Consider the following 5441-nt stretch of genomic DNA (forward strand, 5'->3'; position numbering starts at 1 on the left):
GTGTCATCGTCAAACTTGCTGGGAGCTCATCAATCCCACTGTCCATGTCACCGACAAATATGTTGAACACGGTTGGTCCCAACACCAGCCCCTGAGGGACACCACTTGTTAATGGTCTCCATTTGGACACTGAGCATATGACTGCTACTCTGTGTGTGTGGCCATCCAAGATTAAACATGAAAAATAAAGAAGTTGCTGGATGTGGAAACATTTGTATTTTTATTCCAGGAGTTACAAATGGCCTTTTCACTGGCCAGTGAAGAGGTGGCATTTGATCAGGCATTGTTTGATAACAGAGGGAAACGATGTACATTCTCATTAAACAGTATGTTTGTTTTTAAACGATAAGATACTGATTAAACCTTTAGCACAAAAATAAAGTCCAAAGACAGCTATATAAGGTGAGTTCAATGTGTGTGGTATTTTCAATAAAAGTGCTAGTAAATTTCTCTCAATATTGCTAGTATACAAAAGGTTTTATCTGATGATATTTAATTTCTACATTTGCTATTTGCTCAGGTCCTGACTCATGACAGACTAAGCCAAATCTCATGGTGCTGCTGGGGTGAATAACGACACCAAACCATGACCTGCCCATACTTGCTGTATGAGCCACAGCTCAGCTAGGAGGTTAGCAGTAACCCAAAGCCACCGTTAATGCTGAATGGCCCTTGAAAGGTTAGTGGAATCTCTCTGCTCCACCTGAGATTTGAGGTCTAACCTGCCCCTAAAAATCGTGTTATTCCCAGCATGATCAGTCCTGCTTTTGCTCTGACATCATCAAGGGCTTTGCTTTCATATGTCAGTGTGTGAGGGAAAGACCTGGCACTAGACATAGCTATATCATGTTTCAAACCTGTCTTTCCTTTTTTTTTATTCTGAGACCTAAACAACTTCCTTTAGCTTTAACAGCTTAATTTCTCCTTTGTAAAATTGGAAGGGTCTTTATCTACCAACCTGATGGTGGTACTGTAGGTATTAGGTAATTGTGAAACACTTCAGTTTCATAAAGCAAAATGAAAATGATGGAGGATTTTTACCTAAACCAGAAAGATCTGGACTCCAAAATGGAGGTTGGCATCAAAAGTCTGGTATATTCTGCTAAATTGCCCACATCATAAAAGCTCCCAGAGCCAGAATTCTTGCTATTTTGAAATACTTATCAGCATAAGATATAGGAAGTTGGTTCCTACTCCGTAAGAATCCGTATTTTGTGTTCTTCAGATTTGGACAGCATAGCCACATCAATCCATTTGAGCTGACCTCCTAAGAAAATTAAAAGCTAAAAGATGAGTTTCACCTTGGCTTGCACTAACAGGTATCTCTGCACATAACTGGTTAGCCATGGTACATATACCTCTGGGTCCCTCTCCTTGGCTGCTTCCATGCATGCATGTTATGGTAAGGATGCTGGTACTGCAAAGATCCAGTGCTTTTGCAGTTTCACACCCTCTTTTTCTTTGCACTGTCATTGTTGAGAGGGAGCTAGTTGATGCAATTCTCATTTCTGGGTATTTATACATATGTGTTTCTGCAACCTACTTTTAGATGTGCACCAGTAATATATGTGGAGACCCATGTAAATAATTGTCAATTTCAGAAGATCCCAGATTTCCACAATGCCCTTTTGTCAGATGTATGGTTTTGATTGCAGACTGTTTTCTAGCAGACATGTTTCAATACTTGGACCTTACAAGTTAACACTGCTTTTTCTTTTTCCCCTTAAAAGGTTGGTTGTGTTTGCGAGTACAACAATGTACAATGTTGTTGTAAGTACAACATAAGTACAATGGGTTATGTATTCAGTTAGATAAACTAGATAAAGATAGATAAAGATAGATTAAGACTGTATTTCTTGCAATGATTTTCTCAATACAAAGCTGAAGAAATCTATTTCTTGCAATAGCTTCCTAAATCATTGCTCTAGATAGCTGGACTAAGCAGAATATGTGATTTTGCTTTACTTCTCTGAGGAAGCTTAGAGAAGCAAGCTAGCTTGCTTATTTGCCTAGCTTACTCATGGAAGTATGAGTCACTGTGCAGAATTCTCCAAGCCAAACCCTTTTCCCTGATGCAACTCTGACGACTTACCCAGTTACTTAGGAACTGAAGGAAATGGGATGCTCAAATTAATCACATGGTCAGAGAGATGGAAAGACTCCTGTGGACAAGGGCTGCTGTTCAGTCTTCACCTAACAAAATCACAAAAATATCTCATCCAGTTCAGCGCCTGTTGACCGTCAAGAGGAGTGTAACCATTAATTCATCCTTGCTGCTGCCTTCTAAACTGGCTGTAGCAGAACTGTAACTGTTACCTAACTTGTACTTGAGTGCCTAGCAGGGTGCAGTAAGTGGAGACTTTCTATAAATTACAGTAAGGAGCTGGAGAGATATAGGAGGAGGGCTGCAGGCTGCTGCCTGGCTACTTGCCAGTCAAGAGGGCAGGCAGGTTTAGCACCAAAAGGTCAGAGGCATGTCCCTGCACTCCATCTGGAGTAGAGATCCCCTTGCCCTTATTTTAATATGCACATTAATTCTGCAGCTGTCAGGTTTGATTTCTCCAGGATCCCCATTCAGCACATCTCATGCCAACAAGCCAGTTAGCTTAGGGTAAGGAGCTACAGAGTCCTGCAAAGACAAGCTTTCAATGACGCAGTATTGCCTTCCCTACAGAGGGAGATACTCTTCTAGCATTGCAGTTCTTTACCTATGTGTTTGACCCTCTTTGTATTCAAAATTATAGCAGGTTATATATTCTCTCCCATCCAAAAATCACTGTGACCAAACTTTCATTTCTGTGAATCAAAATACCAAGTTATATTGCTGGAAACTCAGCATCCTATGGCTGAGAAGTTACTGAGCCATGTAACCACTATTGAAAACTATGAGTACATCTCAACATTACAGACACACAGACTGAATGCCCTGCCTGCTCTATAGAGGCAGTGCGCAACAAAGATGTGAATTTGTCCCTTTATCTCTTTCATCCATTTAGGAGATGGGAGTGTCACAGTTGGGACTCTACAAAAGGAGGCTTTTGCTTTAGCAGTATAAAGTTACAGGGTCAAGGAAGTCCTAGACATTGAAAACAGTTCAGTCTGTGTTTTCATGGAAGACACACTTCAGCATTCAGGATACCTCTCTTCAAAGCTTTAATTGAAGATATCAGTGCTATAATGCATAACTTTTGCAGCTCCTGACATTTTCTGGACCTTGTAATGTATGTATTAGTGTCTGTAGCTCTTTGTGGGTCCTTGTGAATAAAACCCAGTTCTGTGCCTGGACTGAAGTGAGAAGGCCAGAGATCAAGAGAGAATTACATTCTAGTTTTGTAGTCTCCTTTTGAAGCCTGGATGCCACAACAGCCTCATAGTTTATCTCATGTTGGTGTTCTCAGATAATGCCCAGTAAATATGGAAAATGTGTGTGCCTGCAGATGATTATATCATAAATGACTATCTGGTCCTTGGAGAAGGAAGATGAAGTTTAATTTGCAGTTCCACAAACTTAGCAATAGGATGGAGGTAGGCAACCAGCTGCTTTCATTTCGGTGCCCACACTTGGTTCACACCTGAGGCTCTTCAAAAGAGCTGCAGCTGTGCTGGTGCAACCTTAAGATAGCAGTCCCGAGGGGTGACTTTGGCTTGTGTTACAGGGTTGAGCTTTTCCGCTGTTCTCAGGTGGGAAAAGTAGATTGGCTGTTTCTGCACAAGGTACTCTTTTAGGTCTTTGTTTTTGTGGTGGTTGTTGGCAGTTCTCTGTGGGTGAGCACAGAGCCTTTGCAAGTGGGAAGTGGGCACACATGACTGTGAAAGGCAGGTGCTGTACTGAGAGGTTACCAGGCAGAGATTTTCAATACTGTTTATATCGTATGTACTGCCATCAGTATGTACTGCTGGGGTGGACATGGAGCTATCCCCCAGGGGAAAGTTGTTGTTGTCTTATTTCTTAGAAACTTCTACACCCTAGGCTTTTTAATTTTGTTCTGTTTAATTTTATTTTATAAGCAGAAGGTAGCTAAAGGAAAAAAAAGAGAAAAAAAAAAAAAGATAGCTGTCATTTCCCTAAGGACTATATTCTCTGTAAGAGTTTTTAGGTATATAAGAGCAGACAAAAATAGCTCCTTGGAAGGTCATGCATCTTTTCTGCATGCAGATAGCTTTGCATTTCTGACCTGAAACATCTGTGTCTTGTGGTAAGCAAGCAAGAATGGATGGAAAGAAAATAGAATAACAAAAATGGACTTGGAGGGCAGCCAGAGCCTGTGTAACATGTTCCTCATTCATGTGAGCCTGTATGAACTGCTGCCAGCCAGAGATTTTTCTGTACATGCAATGGAGAAAGCTTGCATTAACTCCTAAACCATGCTTCAAAGTCAGCTTAGCCAAATAAAGACTGAATTCAAACTGTCAATAGATGAACAATGGCAGGAGGCACCCTTATGTTTTAAAATGGAGCCACAGGCTCACATTCAAATGATTTTAAGCTACTGGCTGGCTCTGGAGCCTAAAAGACATTTCAGCTTGTCAGACTGAATGTTCTCTTTCTCTTGATATCTGCACGCTGAAACAGAGTTTATGAGAAGCTTTTATAGCAAATGCCAAAGTCAGAGTCACTGCAGAACACTTCTAGTATTGAATAGTGAAGAGCTAATGTGAGAGGAAAAGGCTCTGTGTTTCTCTGCCTATTAAACTTGCCCCTCCCCCCTGCCCCTTCCTGCCCAAATCCCCTTGGTTAATCAGGTTATATTTGCCCTATTTCTCGCAGGGAGTACACAGAATGCAGTGCTGCTAGAAGTGGAGGAAGGGAAGGAAGAGAAGGGCATGCTGAAAGGAAGAGTGGTTTGAGGATGCTCCAGAAATTAAAGCTTTGCTTTGACAGGGTTCCTGAGATCAGAGCAGGATGCCTTTGGGCTGTGAGATGTCTCTGTGACCTTGAATCCCAGGCCATGTGTCGGAGGACAGTGAGGGAAGCTTGCCTGTGCGCACTCAAACCGGAGGCACTGCTGGTCTGAGTGGCCAGCAGCTCCCTCCCTGAACACCCACTCAATGGCCTGTTTCAGCCAAGAGACCCCAGGAGGGAGAAACTGATGTCCCTTGGGGAGCACTGTCTGCCTGACATTGACTGAAGTGCAGTGCTTAATTTGGGGGGGGGGGTGGGGGGTGCTAGGTATGCGTGCACATACAGAGCTGTTACATGCTGCATGCTTCTGTGCAGTCATACAGCTTTTAATTCTCACTGCACTATTCCTCTTGAACATATGGCCACAAGCCACAGAAAAATAACACAGATGGACCCGCCGAAGTAAAATGCAATTATGAGAAGCAGTTAGCCAGCATACACACAGACAGCACTGCTGACTTGGGTGCTGGTGAGTCTAAAGTCTCCTTTAAGTGTGGTGATCCTGGAATTTAGCTCTGAGTGTACTGAGATTTGGGGG

At 42.4% G+C, this 5441-nt stretch overlaps 1 long non-coding RNA gene across 1 annotated transcript; it reads left to right on the top strand.

Moving 5' to 3' along the window:
* The first annotated feature begins 963 nt into the window (after window positions 1-963).
* On the top strand, window positions 964-4930 carry LOC134168446 (uncharacterized). Its single transcript, XR_009966549.1, has 3 exons — window positions 964-1580; window positions 2097-2233; window positions 4252-4930. It is a non-coding gene; the product is annotated as an uncharacterized LOC134168446 (long non-coding RNA).
* The last annotated feature ends 511 nt before the right edge of the window (window positions 4931-5441 follow it).

The sequence above is a fragment of the Pezoporus occidentalis genome, unplaced genomic scaffold (genome assembly GCF_034315485.1).
Source record: "Pezoporus occidentalis ecotype Australia unplaced genomic scaffold, CSIRO_AGI_Poc_V1 ctg31, whole genome shotgun sequence".
NCBI lineage: Eukaryota > Metazoa > Chordata > Aves > Psittaciformes > Psittacidae > Pezoporus > Pezoporus occidentalis.